We start from the raw sequence: 17,175 nt of genomic DNA on the forward strand, positions 1-17,175 counted from the left end.
AGTCTGCACCAGTCGCTCGCACGCTGCCTTATCTGGGGGCCCTTCTTTCCAGCGCAAAGCTGAGTGTCAGACTGACTCGCAGGTCAGTGTCTGTGAGTATAATTTTGGAGAGAACAATCAAACCTATTAGCTGAGAGTGGCAGAGTTGGGCCTTCTTGCAGCCACAGCTCCAGAGTGTGGCAGGTATTCAGAGCAAAATCTAATAGATAAAAATCACAGGAGAGGGTGGGCTATTATTGCCTTTGACATAAGCTAGCTGATGAGAAGTGTCATTTGAGAGAGAGAAAAGTTGCTATATTTGATTTGTCATTATTTCCCCGTTGTCCTTTCCTGCCTGCAATTATGCAGTTCCCATTTTCTCATTCTCTCCTCTCACAGAATTCCATATTTTAGGTTGTGACAGATGCCTTTGCTTAAACGTTTTTGATATATGTTGTGTCCGCAATTGCTTTATCAAGTCTGCATTGTGTAAACAAACATCACTTGAGCCCATTTAAGAATAATTCTCTGTAACCTTTAATACTGCATTTCCATCTATGCATTAGCTGCAAAGCGTGTGAGCACTGGCGAAGACAGTTTCTGTTTTTATATTTGGCTTCCCACAAGCTGAAGAAACTGAGATAGGGAAAGATGAGGTGACTTCTTGAATGTTATCTGTTGGCACTCCTTACCAAGCTATCTGTGTCCTTTTTCTTGTGCTTTTGGTCCCGTTGCCTTTCCAATAGAAGGTACGCTCCTGGAAGGAACACTTCTGTTCACAATATGAAAAATAAGGACAGCAGGCTTTAACAATCTTCAGGGCAGTTCTTAGTGTTCAAATGTGTCATTGATTTCAATAGTGCATTAGCAGGCTTGTTAAGCATGATCTTGAGTGCTTAGCTTTATTTTACGGTGGTCAGTACCTGATTGTTCAAAATATTAGCATTTTACTGTAACAGCAAACTGCCTAGTGCTGTGACTGCTGCATGATTACCCAGGGTAATTAGCAACCAGCGATGTAGGCAAGGCAGGGCAGTGGCACCACGACGGACTCCCTGCTGCTCTCCCCATTAATTTCCCTTTATCTGCCTCAGTCTGTCTGTCTGCTGGCAGAGCATTGCTGTCTGTCCCATGTTATCTGCGTGAACTCCTGCTGGATCCCTCATCTCAGCACCACTGCATTTCTGCCCATCTGTAGGTGAAACTTGGCTGTCACCTGTGCCAATAGCCTGGGAGCCACCAAGAAATATCCCATGGCTTGAGGGGTGGCTGGCTATGCAGGGATACCTGGGTGGGCTTCCCCCCGCCTGGCTTGGGGAGCTAGCCCTGCATGCAGCCAGCTGGTGGCCCTGGTCTCAGGGTGGTCAATGGGGATGGAGTCGGTGCATCAGCCAGCCAGGTGGACATCTTTTTATTGAATGAGGTGAATCAGTCTGTCTCTTGACTCCACTGGCTGCACAGACTGATCCCCACTAACTAAAAAGGGAGCATGATCCCTGGTTTCCATGTGACAAAATCTTATAGTGTGAACAGCTTTAATAGCAAATGTCAAGAGAAATTTAGTTTGGAGGGCCTGTATTGCATGTCCCCCCCATGTGCTGTCAGATAAACCCCTCATGGAGCTGTGGGTGAGGAAGGCACCAGGAACAGGCTGTACCCTGACTTCAGTGTTTTGGTCAGCCCTGGGTGACCTGCAGCGCTGAGCCTGAGCACCCGCAGGCACGGCCGGGGTGGGCTTCCCCCTTTGGGATGTTTTGGTGGAGAGCATGCATCCTCAGGGAGTGGGCAGGGGAGCAAAGGCTGGGGAAATAGTGGTGAGGTAGGGGGGATGCTTGTCTGGTAACCTAACATCTCAGGACCAGCAAGGGGTTTGTGTCTGCCTGGGCAGAAATGGCTCCATGGGGGTTTCAGCCGGGGAAGCATTAAGGTCTGAAAGTCTTGTGGTCTTCCAGGAGCAGCTGGCAATGGAGCAGGGGCCTGAGGGCTGGGAGGCTCACAGCACTGCCTGCCTCTCACATCTGCTGGGGATTGAGTGTTCAGGAAGTTCACCTCCTCATTTTTTGTATCTGTGTAGGAAGCAAATTCCCGCCATTGAGGAGTTAAAAACCACTACAAAGCAAATGGATCATATCCAGGTGGTGTGGGAAAACAAAGCAAGCTGAAAAAATCCTGCTCTCAGTCCAGAGGCTGCCTTGCTGGGAGTGATGTCAGCTGCAGTCTGGCCCAGCCTTCAGCTGTATTAAGTACATATACATTAAGCTTCTGTGTGAAAGTAAAGGGGAAGACAAGAAGGAATTATGTAGGCATAAGGAATGAACAAAATGGCACTGGTGGAGGCAAGTGTGGGACAGGAGGACTGGAAAGTGTTGGAAAATGGGAAGCTTCTCAGAAGAAAGCCAGACTTCTGAAAAAAACAATGACTTAAAGAATCAGAAAACTGTTTTTATTTCCCACTGAATTAGAGTTAGGTATTTACGTGCATTGACAAGTGTGGATCTTAACTTCTGTACTTTGGTTTCACTCTCCATAAAATGTAAATAATAACACTTTCTTTATTCACAAGGTAGTGTGAAAACAAGCTCGTTCGTATTTGGGAAGTACTTACATGCTATATGGGAGCTATAGCAAAGACTATGAATACACAGTTAAAGCTGTGGGCTTGCTTTGTGGTGCTTGGCATCTGCCCAGATATGCTGTGCTTCATGCAGAAGGGCTAACAGAGGAGGATGCGAAAACACAGGCCAAATTTAATGATTTCTGAAGTCAGGAACATGTGAGTCCCCAAAATTAGATGTGCAAAAGCTTTGAACTCATAAGAAAACTCTACTGAGATACATATTTATGCTTAAACAAACAGCAAAAGACAGGGAAGGGGTAGGATACAGTGGGGAAATACTCAAAGGTATAGTCCACGGAGTTCAAGAAATATGCATACAAATGAGATATGAATCTACTTGGAGTAGAAATGACCACTGTGGATGACCAGGGAAACACAAAGAGCGATAAAGGGAGAAGAATATGAGACCTATAAATCAGCAGGGTCAGCGCTGCAGGAATGGGTCCAAGAGCCTATTGTGAAAGAAGAATGCAAGAAAATGCTTAAAAAAGCTGAAGCAGGAAAAGAAGATGGGAAAAGATATGAACACAATAAAAGTTTTTATAAATTTGGTATATAGGAAGCCAAAGGTCACTCAGGGAGACTGGAATCACCTTCCTGAGCAACAGGGTGACTACCTAGACAGAAAGGAAGATATAGCCAGGAAAATGAATTACTACTTGTACCTCAGTATTCAGCAGGGAGAGGTGGAAAGTCTGTCAGAGTTTCTAGACATTTTCCAAGGACAGAAAATAATTATGAACTCTAAAGGCTACCAGGGAATCAAGCAATTAACTAAACCCACCAAAATAAAGAACTATTTTAAAAGTGGGTTGTTTACACCTCACACTTATTATAAAAAATAGATATCAAGGGAATGAAATCATCCAGAAAACTTAACCTGGCTATGGGAGAGGTACCTGGGAAATGAAGAGGAGACAGTACTCCATCACAGGGTTTTAAGGGAGAATAATGGGGGAAGAAGTGTCTATGAGCTCCAGGGAACATTTGAGACAGCTGATTATCATTACCAGAAAGGCAGATATAACTGGAAACCAATTCTTTTACTTCATTATATAAAAGGGAAAAAAAGGGGGGTTAAGAGGAATAAAAAATGAGTTTTAGATTCCTCAGATTTCAAGAGTAAAGAGATTCAGTGCTCCATGAGAAATCACTGTGGAAGATTGAAGGTACGGGACTGAGTCTCTAGATGACAGGCTTGATTACTGAATCCAGTGGAGATAAAAAATATGTAGAGATTGTTTAGGGTAGAGGTGGATAATGGAGTGAGATGCTTATCTATTGAACTCTGTTAGCACTGTACAGCTGTCACCCAGAAAAAAGAGGCATAACTGAGAGCAAAGAGGAGACAGACTTTTGGAAGCAAAAGGTTTTAGCACTGGTGTATGGAGTTTAACTTGAAAAAATGTGAAGCTGGGAAAAAGAAAGTCAAGGTAAGGTGCCTTAAGGAGATAGCTGGGACAACTCAGCATAGGAAAAATATGAGGATGGCAGCTAAGTTTCTGTTTGTGTTCCTTTTTAAGGTTTAGAGAAAGAAAGAACTAAGTGTGAACACTGCAACATCTGATTTTTATATACTGTGATGTAGTTCATAACCTTAACACGTGCATTTACAGTGCGTGAGGAGACATAGCTACTAGCAATGGGACCCAGAGCTTGTTTCACACTAGGTGGGCAATTGCCCTACAAGAAGTGCTGCAGATACCTGGTGACACAAGGTGGTTCAGTGCCTGTTTCTGCAGGGCGTTTGCTGTCATGGAACCAGAGCCAGGCTGGAGCTGGGTCGCCAGTGCTCCTTTCAGGTGGCTTCTCACAACCTCCTGTTATGACTTTAATCAGAGCATGCGGCTGGGATGCGGGGAAATTGAGTTCAAAGTTGTCTCTGTCTCTCTTTTTCTGGTGGTATTTCAGCCCGTAGCTCTCATGTGTAACGCCTTCTCAGATTTGGTTTTTTCATATTCCTCCTGAGGAAAGCTATTCTAAATTTTATGTATTGCAACTGGTCCACAGAGAGAACCAGAGCAGAGGGAGCTGATGGCCCAGCAAGGCTGGACTATGTAGCTCAGGTGGCCTCCTGCTGCTAGTTGTATTTCAGCATGACATGAAAAGTGAGAAAGATTGAGCATGTTAATATTGAAATTTTGGGTTCCAGCATTCATCTGTGGAAGGAGGGAGGCTGAAGGGAGGGAAGTAAAAGAAAATGGGCATCTTGAACTGTACATAGAGCTCTAGCATAATTTTTGAAAAGAAGAATATTCAGATACATAGAGGTAAAGAGGAACTGGAAGAAAATGCTACATGTGAGTTTACTGCAGTAGATTATGCCAGATTGACTGACATCTTTCTTTGATTAAATTGCATTATGTCCTACATAAAGGAAATGCTTAGTTCTCCTGCTTAGAAAATGTAGATGATTGGTGAAGCTGGAGGACGTGAGGATTAAAAAGGGAACTGTGAAACAGAAAAAAGGTTTGGCTAATGGGGAAATGACAGTGGGTAAATTTGAGAGGGGAGGCAATGGTGAGCAGTTGACAGAGGAGTTTCTCAAGAATCATCTTCAGGACCTCATGACCTTGGTACAAAAAGGAGGTAATGACGACATTTTCTGCAACCACAGCATGAGTGGAGGGGGAAAGCTGATGCCCTGGGGCCCTAGGCTGATCACTGAATGCTTTGGTGTCTATGGAGGCAGCCTGGTGATCCCAGTTAGGCACTGAAGTTAGCTGCTTACAGTGAACTGCTGTGAATAGCTTACTTCCCCCTGGAAGAAATCCTTCCCTTAATGAACAGATTTTACTGTATCAATGTCCTGATGTATTTCAGATTGGTATTGTTATGCTGTTACTGTAAATGACTTGTAGAGCAAAGGTGCAAGGGAAACCATGAGATACCAGCTGCATCCTCATGCTTATTTTCATGAACCTAGCTCCCCAAAGGATGGCAAAATCTTTATTAACTCCCAAGTGTGACAAAGCCAATAAGGGATCCTAACTTCTAACCTAACTGCTGTTGGCATTTACCTATCTTCAAAGCAATTGTTTCTGCATTTTTGTCTGTTGACAGTGAGGAATGAAGGGATGCTAGAGCTGCATTGTATGGCTGCAAAGCCTCCTTGATCATTAAATTCTTCCATGCAGTCTAGACATTTACAGTCAAGACTTCCCTCAGCAGATGTAGGCTTCTCTTCTAGGAGACACTTACCCTTAGTGAACTCAGGCAGTAACACGTCAGGTGTAAACACGAGGCCTGTCCTACACTTAAGTATTACACAAACCTTGTTTTGAAATAGGGTACCATCTTGACTGACTTACATGAACAAAAAAGCCTGCATTCCTCAGTACTGAGGTAATTTTTTATCTTTGAGGGGCTGGGCTTTGTTAATATAGTCATAAATCCTCAACTTATTGATCAAAATGCATTACAAAACATCACTCCGTTACCATCTTCCTTATTTCCTCTTTTTTTCCTCTCCTCCCATTAATTTCAATCATATAATAAGAAAAACCCAGTTATGTTAATTAGTATGACTCCCCCTCAAGGGCATTGTGAAGCATGAAATAATTCCATTCATTACTGACAATGCAGGGACATGAGTTTTCCCTTGAGTATCTGCTGCGTCTTATGATTTGGTGACCATACAGAACAGCGATAGGATTAAGGATGTATTGTTTCAAAATTAATAGTTTGTCATGGAGGGGCTGGAAGATGGTGGTGAAAGACGAAGCTTAAAATTCCAGAGATTACATTTGACTTCAAGGCTCTTTGAGGCTGATGCGTCTAACCGGTATTTATCAGGCAAACCCAGCTGCTGAGACATCATTAGCCCTAGCTCCTATTTTCTTTTCAAAAAGCAGCTGAGCTGGTGTTTGAAACATGCCACAGACCAGCAGAAAACTAAATTGATGTAAAGCTGGTCAGATTCGTTTCTCCTTTTTTATTTTTGGGACTCAGAATTTCATTTCCCTAAAACGCAGTAAGAGACATGAGCTCCCAGACTGTCCTGAGCTCCATTCGGTATCGGAGCCACTGCCCCGAGCTTGCTGAGGTTTGTCCTCTGCTCTAACAGGTAGCACATAGCCTGCTGAGCAAACACTGCTGTCCTGGGGTGCAAATGCAGGTGATTCTAGCTGAGGAGGGAGGAAAAAACAATCCTTTTAAAAATTCTTTTCTTTTGCTGAGCTAGCAAAAAAGCATCTATTGCTACTTTTGCTGCATTTGCAACATTTTCATTGGCAAAGGGATGTTTTTGGAAACCAAGCTGCCTTTGTGCAGAGGAAGTGAACCTCCTGACGGCTATGTCATTTCCCTTGTTTCCAAACAGCTTCTTGTCTGAGCTTACAGCCTCCACTTCTCTCGCTTAACATCTGGCTGTAAAAGAGCTGGGAAGTTTCTGGAGCGGTTCCTCTGCTCTTTTCCTTGCTGTTCTCAGATGATGTTATCAAATCTTTACTGTAGCTTTAATTTTGCTGGATTAACATGCATACTTTTGAGTATTGCTCCTCCTGTGCCCTAGATAGATTTACTGGTTTGACGACATCCTTCCTTACCACTGAAGAATAGGTCCAAGCCAGCAGTGACCCTTGTTGCATGGGTGTGTTCATTAGCTAAGTGCCAAATACCAAACAGCATCAGACACATAGATAGTTCCATCCCTTGAGCAGCCTCTGCGCTGAGGATTACTCACAAAAAAGAACCAGTAAAATATGTTGCAGATGAAGGCTCTGACACGAGAGATAACCTCACCATTAAAGGTCCCGTAATGCAAGCATGTCTCCCTTGCAGAAATGGAAACGAGGATAACGTTGTTTAACTGAATCGATAGAGATCAATGCAAAGACAATAACTCAAGAAATGGATCCATTAACCAGAGAGTAAGAACCAATATACTCCCAAGATGAACCATAGCTCTGGAATTAGATGTACTGAGGGGATACAGAGCATGTTACTAAAAGCAGTTGAAATCATAAGCAAAAAAATGAGACATAAAAATAATTACAGGTTTTCATTTTAATCAGGTCATATGGTAGAAACCAAGATTTGGAGGAGGGAGGCACAGGAATAAATTAGCTTTATGATCAGGAGTGAAGGACCTGTTTGCTCCTCGGGGTTATCTGTGAGTCAGCCATCTGTAACAGAGGATGTGACTAACTGACTTGGTGGAAAAGGAGCAACATCAGCCAGGGACCACGTAGTCACCTTCTCCAGGCTACCCCGCATTGACGAGAGAGCAAGCTTTCCTGTTGCATTTAAGTAAAGGGGGGGAATATGTATTCTATACTTCTAGTCACATGTTTACAGAAAGAAAAAAAAAAATGACGAAAACTCACAACAGTTTTCGGTTTGACAAGCATTTTGGAAAGGTTTGTGCAGTTGGAAGAATGACATCATACCAAGCTAATACCCACATGAGGAAGCCAAAATCCCCACTGGAAGAACTGGTGGTGATGGTGGTGGGGAAACAGAGCAGGGGAAATACACAGTAAATGTGGCATCTGACAAGTGCAGCTGCTGCCACTGTAGGTATCCTGTGCATAACAGAACTGCTGAAAATAGCATTCGATAGGAGTCTACCCCAAGATTTGGAGAGAGACTGACTGTATGCCGCTCCCTCAGTAATTGCTGGGAGATGTAACTGCTTAGTGTTGCTGGAAAAAAAGCCAACAGGCTATAGACGTGTCTAAATACACTGTCTGCATGACCTTTTCTGGGTCTTGCCTGGTCCAAAAATAGATTGAAATCCAAAGTTACCGGGACTGTATGTTTGCATTCCTTGGCCCTGCTATCACACCCACGACTGCTCCTTTGGTTTCAACGCTTCGCTTGTTGCAGTGCGCTTTCCCTTGTTCTTGTTCTTGGAAAGCTGGTGGTGAACGAGCCAGCTGTGCTGCTGCAATTGCCACCTGCCTGTCCTGCCTGCTGCCGGGGTGACTGAGAGCGGGATGCTCTCGGTTGTATCTGAGCAGGGACCGTAAGGTGCAGCAAGCTGTAGAAAGGAGGATCCCAGACCGCTACTTGACTATGAAGTTGGCTTCTGCTGAGACCGAAAGCCCAGGCTGCGGAGCATAGTTATCTGCCGGTCTTCTAGCGGCAGTTGCTGTTTCCCGGGACTGATGGGGATCCCAGCCAGGTCCCTGGTACACCTAATATCTAGGGCAGCACAACTACAGGGATGGTTTCCAGCGTACAGTCCTAGCAGCCCACCATTATGGATGCCTTCAAGCTTATGTCTGATCATGGGGAGACCCCACAAGAAAACAGAGGAGATAAAAGCCAAAAACCAGAAATCAGTTTCGGAAATGCAACTAAACCTTTGAAGTACTCGCTCTACTGCCATAAAGCAAGTTGGAAAAATCTTAGTAAGAGACACTTGAACCTTTTAAGCATCATCTCTTGGCAATAATGACCTCTCATGCATATTTATGTACAGCACTTAGCTTTATAATGGCCACTTGAAAGACATTTAATTCTTTTTTGCCTAGGAACGAAGCTATGTGGAGCGTGACAAAAATGTTCCAAGGTCCAAATATTAAAATACAGAAATGGTCCTGGTATTTCCTGCATGCCAGCCAAAACTACCTCCTGGGAGTATATGGTTTAAGAATTTATGTACTTCTTGATTAAACGAGTATGTGTTTGTAACCATATATACATACCCATAAGAGTTAGTTAAACCAGGTAGCTGCTACAGGGCTTCAGTCAGGCTTTCCTGGAATAATTTCAGACAGGTCCTAGGGCTTGGTTTAGTTTGTAAAACCTTTTTGTTGCACAGAACTTAACGTTATTCATTGTGCACTGAAAGCAAAATCATATGACTACCATTTCCCAAGTAACATAATTATCTTATTGATTCTTATGGAGGAAAACACTGCTTTTATTGTTAATTAATACTGCCAAATCTGGTTATGCAATTCTGGATATAGGAAGTTCAGTTTAAAATGTGTTTGGGGGAAAAAGTCTAAAAATAAATGCCTTAAATAACTTTTTTTGCCCCTTCAGAATGCGAACATAGATATTCCTTTGTGTGATCCCTGTTCTTAACTACTACAGGAAATACAACCTATTACCACTTTTCATCAGGGAGAAAGAAATATAGATACTGAAACATAAAAATGCCCTGTGAAAAACATATTTAATAAGCTTTAAGCAGCTGAACAGAAATGCACAAGGAAAAGAAACACAATCCTGCTGTTTCAGAACCAAAGTAATTTTATGGGAAATGAAAGGGATACTTGCAATAATTTCAAGGGCTTACACTTCCATTCTTATTTTCAGTGGAAATGTATCAGGAAATTCTTACGCAGAGGGCACATAAATAGTAACTTTTCTGTCCCACAGAAAAGACAGTATGAAAGATTCATTAGGCACTAGGACATATAACGACTTCTTGATTCTTTCAGTTCTTAGCCAGTGCTCTAATGAAATTCAAACCTGCTACATCTGCCATACTACACTGTTAATTAGTTTTCTATTTATTTAGCAGATCTAGAAGTGGAAAGCAATCTATTGCCAGTGAATTGTTTGACTTCTATGCTAAGTAGGCTGCATTCCAATCCTCTGATGTTGAAACTAGCATGAATCCAACTTTCATCTCATTGCCATGTCAAATTAGCACTCAGCAGATTCCAGATACAAAGACTTCACCCCCCACCCCACCCCCTTCATTTGTAAAAGACCAACAGTTCTTGGAAGTCAAGAAACAGAAGCTAGGCAATTTTTCTGCAGTTTCCTCCCCCTTGCCCCATATTTGTTACAACGGATTAAATATAGGAGGTATAGAGGCTATGGTTTGTTTATATTGAAGGAGTAACATGATTTTAAGCAGACCATGTTCATTATTAATACAAAAAAATATTGATGTATATTCTGCAAGGGTTTGAATAAAATACTACCCAGCCTAAGAAGACCCCAGAATGCCTTGGCAAAGTTATGAGATGACTTTTGCACATGCTTTGCCATTTTCTATTTCTGTCTGTATTCTGCAATATATTGCAGCATCTAAACATGACATGCTGTATGCGACTTACTCCTACCTTACAGTGTCAACAGAAACACTGGATTGTGAAAGTATAAAACAAAGCCAGATGAAATTAGGAAAGAAATTGGCTAGAAATGAAGCCATTAATCCTAGCATACTGCACTGCGGGAGCTACAGTGTGTTAGAAGGGTGCGTGAGAATACAAAGCTACACACAGTCTTTGGAGTTTGCTGTGAACTTTGGTGCTTTTCTAAAATCTAGATACAAAATTTGAATGTGTTTTTTGGATCAGGCTAGTCCTGAACAAGTCACTATTATACAATGAGTAAGTAAAATGCTGTGCTGAACTTTAGCAAAGCAATGACAAAGCTGATCTCCTGCAGTACTGTTATTTGCAGAGCATCCTTGATACAGTTCTTATTGTAGGCAAGGTGTTGGTTTTGAGTAATTTACAATGTAAGTCAGAGAAATACAAAATACAGCATAGGACAGCAACATAGAAAAGCTGGGTCCCAGAGCACACTGGTGGTAGTGTTCATAAAAGAATAGCTCCTTTCAGGAGAGAGGAAATAAATGTCTTTTACTAGACCAAATGATATATTTGGAAAGTTGTTTTTGGATTTCAGGTCTGAAACAAAAATGGTGAACTTTGAGTTAAGTACTGGTTGAAAACCAGTCTATGTGAGTTTAACTTTATCGTGATATTTCATTAGTTGGCTTGAGATTCATAATGGAAAAGCTTTTTAAAAAAGAAAGATGCAATACTTGGAAAGAAAGTTCAAAGCCAGGACAAGACTCGGACAACAAGATTAGAAAGGAGAAGAGATCTGAAGGAGGCAATGTGTGAGAGAAAGTGGAATAGGAAGGGGAAATGTGCCAAGTTTTGAACTGAAGGAACTTGATCTCAATTCAGGATAGAAAATCCAGGAAGAGTCAAGACAAGTCAACACAACTTCTTTTCTGATTTAAATTCATTGCTGTCTTTCTGCTGTTTGGGGTTGTGTTGTTTTTATTTTTCTTTCTTTTTTTTTTCAGTGCTAGATATTTTCTTGACTTTGCTATCATTGATTTAGTATGTTACTCTTCCCCACCTTTAGCAACCTAAAAAATTGGTAATTCTGAGTCTTAGAGAAAAAAAATAAAATCACCACATAGAGATATGTTTAATGGACTCTGCAGTGACATGAATTCCCTAGTGTCCCTGGAAGCCTCCATTCTTACAGCTCAGTGTTTCATCATGGTAGAAAAAAGGAAACAAACTGAATGAGTCCAAGTAAGTTTCCTAAATTCTTTTTGTGTTCCTGGCATATTCAAAAGGACTGAACAGTGCTACTTAACAAAGCATGCCATTAAGTAAATGTTGCATTTGTAATGGCTGAGTCTGAATTTTTGATAGTCAGGAATGGGAAGGGGTATGAAACAGGATTCATTCATCTTTGCCAGTGTCCATAGAGCTGAAGGGACTGAAACAAACAGCTGAGGTTGGAGGCAGAAATCTGAAGACAAGAATACTGGTAATGAAGCTCTGCGATGTATATGCATGTCTTCTGATGATTAGGAATAAATCCATGAGTTTCTGGAGCCTTAAACATACCTGGTCTGCAGTTTTTCCAGATGGATAGATTATCTGCATACACATATGAAACAGTTGCCAGAAAGACTTCTGCTTATTATGAACTGTTCATAATCTCTCTGTAAGTTGCCACAGCTGAATCTCAGCCACAGCTCCCCTTGTTTCTGCCCAGCTGGGAATATTTGGCTTTCTCAGGTCTGTCCCTGAGCACTCTGGGTGCATGATAAAGTACATCCTCTCTTACTGATTGCTTCTGCCCCAGTTCAGAGGGGGCAGGGAGCTCAACCTGCAAACACAGCTGCTGTCATACTCCTCTTTTTGATCAAGTTACATGCTTGTGTCTTATTTTCTGCAGTAGCATGAAAAAACAGTTTGTCTAAACTCCCATATGCAACCAACAGATGCTTGTGACCATGGATGTTGCATAATCAATGAATGAAAACTTGCAAAATCTTTAAACCTGCAAAAAGAATTCAGAATTTCAGCAAATTTCTGTCTTGTCTGGCTGCTCGTTTCGATTGGCTAAGGAAAAAAAGCCAGTTGTGCATAAACTCCATCTGTTCTTATGGAGTAATATGTATGTGGTTGGGAGGGATATTTAAGCAACATTATTGGAAAAACAGAGAAACTGAATATGGGATCAGAATTCCATTTGATGCACAGAAGAGGCTGCAATAATCAGCAATTCTACTTTTTGCAAAAGTATTGGCAGAAGAAATTGATCCTTTAAGTGTAATGTACGCCTTGAAAGAAATTTTGTAAGCTGTTTAAATGATGCCTCAATTTTACAATGCTATGTAATCTGTTTATACAAACTACACCTCTAATTCTTGCCTATGCAGATGTTGCCCTGAAACGCTTCTCTCTGTATTGAGTAGAGCAAGGTAAGACTTTACTGAATAGTGGAAGGAAAGGCAGAGTTAAGGTGCCATTTCATAATGTGAGTGAAATAACTCAGATTAGTTGTTATTCTGGTCTGTAATACATAGATATGGTACTTCTGTAACAAGATTTAGTTGAGAAATGCTCAAAGTATGAGCCAAGACAGCAAAGTGTAACTTTAATTGTTGGGAAGATAAAGTGTTTGTGGAAGAGTAACGAGGCATGTGTCTCTCAATTTATACTCCTTACTTCCCCTTTAATTAAGCCCTTTTTAGTAGAGGTAGCTGGAATAAGACATGAACTTAAATTCTTGGTGTGCTAGGACACAGAGCCAGCAGGCTGTGTTATTATAACAGGCAGTAACAGTCACCCCAGAAATCTCTACATTTCTTTTGGTCTGGTGCAGTTTTACAGAACTGCAGAACAACTCTGGTGAAATCATGTTTGTGCCAGGAGATGCGAATGGATTGGAGGAACAGCAAAAAGAAGACGGGGGAGGAGAGGAAGCACTGAGCTCCACTTTCCACAGAATAAGGCCTCTGGAAATCAGATGGTGCCAAAATCTCTGCATTTGTTGTTATGTGTGTAAAAGGTCCTTTATAGTTCAGGCAAGAAAGATCCTTGCCCTGCCAAGCTTACGTGTTAATTGAAACCTTTGTGTGTCCACAGAACACAGTAAAATGGAGAGCTGTAGTGACAGTGGAAATACTGTGACATTGGTTGGGTCAAAATATACATTTCCAAGAGTATCAGCCATGAGAAAAGGGTGGATGTTACTGCAGGACAAGGAGAAATATGGCATAGGGAAGCCAAATGGAGAAGCACAGGGAGAAGAGCACCACAGGAGAAGCCTCAATAATTAGGCAGGAAAGAAATTATGCAGGAGCTTGGAAAGTCAGAAATTGTGAGATAAATGAAAAGAGACATAGCAGAACAGCAAACTGAGCAGATTTGATTGTTTGAATTACGTGTTCAAAGTTGGAGTAGCAGGTGAAAGGAATAAGAAAAACGTAGCCACCTGAGAGGTTTTATAGCGATCATCTGGAGCTCAGGGGCAGAAGGAAGGTGGGAAGTTGAACTGTGAAGTAGTAAAATTAAAGTTAAGGAAAGCTAAGGATGATTTGTTCTGGAGGTAAGCATGGCAGTGGAACATTAGGGTAAGTGGAAAAAAGGGAACTTGAGGATGTGTAATGTGTATTGTGGGGACAAAAGCATTAGAAAAGGGAGGAAAAATGTCCCTTGTATGAGGGAGAGCAGGGAATGCTAGACCTGGTAGTTTATCTATGTCATATAATAAACAGAGGAGTAGCAGAGGATAGAGGGCTGCCACTGCTTTTAATGGTATATTCTAATCTATAGGCAGTATGTAATCTCATAGAGTTTATTTATGGGCTTGCTAGTAATGGAAGCACAGATAAAAACATTCAGCTGGAAAGTCATCAGCCCTTTATACTCAGCACTATAGAGGCAAAACAGGGAGAAAGTTTCAGTGATGTGTACCAGTGTACGGTCCAGCACCAAAAAAAGTAGCTTAAAGAAAATGTGGGTTAACTTTTCAGGGAGGAACAGTTCTCTGGACATGGTGAGCTCTGCGCTGTTTTCAATGAATGAACGCATTCTTAACATGTCTGCAGTTACAAACTTACTTTTCTGCAGCACATGCCGTCATGCCTCTGGCACTCTGTTTATCGCCTGCTTACTGTGGCTGCTCTATCTCATTCACAATGAGTGTCCTTTGCCACCACCCTTTGAATTCCTTTTGGGTTCATTTTGTTATTTGCTCTGGTTCTTTACATTTCTCTACTTCCACGTTATGTTTTTGCTGCTGCCAAGGTTTGGATGCTCTTAAAGCTGTATGCTAAATCCTTTCTTTCCATCTATTCGGAAAATGTTTTCTTCTACAGGTGACCTGGCACCCACAGCGTTAGTTTGCTGCTTCCTGTCTGCTGTTTGCAGCGCGCTCGCCTTTTCCTTAGATGCATGACAGCTTCTGATGAATAGTTGTTTTTCTGGCAGCAAGAAAAAAAAAAAAAAAAAAAGAAGGCCTAATTCCCATCTGCTGAGACTGAAGCTTTCTCTGGGAAGTGGTAAAGTCATCTCAGTAGTTTTTAAATGTTGGAAGACCTGACCAGGTTCAAGGGTGGTGGTGAGAGGAGAAGGGGAAGATACCTCTCTATGTTCTGACCCTGGGGGATATCCTTTGTGCATGTTATTTTTTCATTTACCTTTGAGAAATCAAACTGTCCAGCAACAGTGCCTTTTCCCCCCAATATTTTGAAGGATAGAGCCCAGGAGTGAGAAGCGCCTGAGTTACAGCCCTTTTTTCCCTTGCATCCCACTTCATCAAAGGCCTCATCACGCATTGGTCACTTTGGTGTTCTAGTGGATAGAGTGGAAACACGCACATAGTCCAGCACTACATCCAAATTATTTAAAAGAGTTTACCTACTAGGACATCATGTAGCATCCGTTCTCTTCCACTGAGCACACAGTGACAGCCTGGGCAGTTCCACTGATTTTCATGTAGCAAAACCACTGCTAAAATGCAGAGTTTTCTTTGAGGTGATATAACTGGTTATATAGTGATATATTAAAAAAAAAAACAACAAACACTTCAATTAATTTCTTTCATAGTATGTTTGAGTGTTCCAGCTCTTATCTGCATGCATGTGCACTTTGTAAAAATTATTTTGTGCTTTTGATTTTTGTCTCTTTAAAAAGCTAGTCATGTCATGAAGAAATACAAAATGCTGAGTTTGAGACTCAGTTTATTTGCAGTAGTGATATTGTTTTCAGATGTTATAAATTTTATGATTTCTATTGCTGTTTATTCTGGGGTCTTTTATTTCAGCATGTTTAAATACCTGATGTAATAGAAACAATAATACAAATGAAATATCTGTCATTTTCATTGTACAGGTCAGCTACCATTTATATGAGCACAGTTTTTAAAACCTTTTAAATACTATCTTTGGAATTGTTGTTGGTGTTGTTTTTTAAGACAAGCCTCTTTCTAAGGGATATTGTAATTTTAATCATTGTTCTTGAAAATCAGGGATGAAATCCTGGCAGTGAATCAAAACATCCATTGATGTCAGGTGGGCTTGAATCTTCCCTCTAGTTTAAAAAACAGTGCTACCTGGTTTTATGAACTGACTGCAGTATAAATCCACTATTGACTTTATGCTCAAATATTCTTACTTCTGAATTACAAGAACCTGAACAAAAGCAATCATTTGCTTCACATCCCATGACAGAAAAATAAGTCAGGCCAAAATAAGTCACACAGGAGAAAACTGAACCTACCAATACTCAGGAAACCATTTTGAGAAAATCAGATAATACCGCTGGTACAGATGCAGGCAAAGTGTTTTGACAGGTTGCACTCATGTAGGAATACTTGTTCTCTTCTTTCTTGCTGGCAAGAACATCATCTCAGGGTAAGGAAAGCTCCTTGTTCTGCAGCCCTGGGCTTGTTCAGAGAACAGCTATGGCACGATGTGAGATTTAAGGATCAGGTCACTACTTTATTTCACATCCATTACTGGTTCCATATGCAAACCCACCCCTCAACCCTTTCCTCTGCTTGAAGACACACTGGGTCCTCCTTTCTTCTCACAGGTCTTTCTGTGTGACTGTTCTCTCTGTCATCACCTCTGAAACCCAACCAGCAAGCCACCGTTCAACGCAAATCAAACACTCCATGTCTGAACTGGAACAGAAACCTTTACGAGAAAAGATAATGAGGCCTCGTTCCTGGCAGTTTTAAGCAAACTGTAAAAGCTTTTCTGTGGTGTAATTGGCCAAAAAGGGAGTGCAAGGGGTTCTGTGAATGACTACAGAAGGCTTTGCTTGAAATCGCTAAGGGTGCATGCCGTATGTTGCTTGCTTCAAGGTTCCATAGCTAACCCAGCCGAGAGCTCACGTGGTGAAGCTGAACACCGTGCTGTTACTGGGTAGCTGCACAGCACCAGAGATCCCATTCTTGATCTCTCAATTTCTGCTTCATGCACAGGAGAAAAACCCAGACAAAACCCATTCAGGTGGGGAGGACTGTCTTCAAATTTATTTTCTAATTCACTGCTAAAACCAGAAGCTTCCAACACATTTTGCTGCTTATGTAGCATTCTGTGAATGAAGATACCAACA

This window comes from Falco peregrinus, chromosome 7 (genome assembly GCF_023634155.1).
Source record: "Falco peregrinus isolate bFalPer1 chromosome 7, bFalPer1.pri, whole genome shotgun sequence".
Taxonomy (NCBI): Eukaryota; Metazoa; Chordata; class Aves; order Falconiformes; family Falconidae; genus Falco; species Falco peregrinus.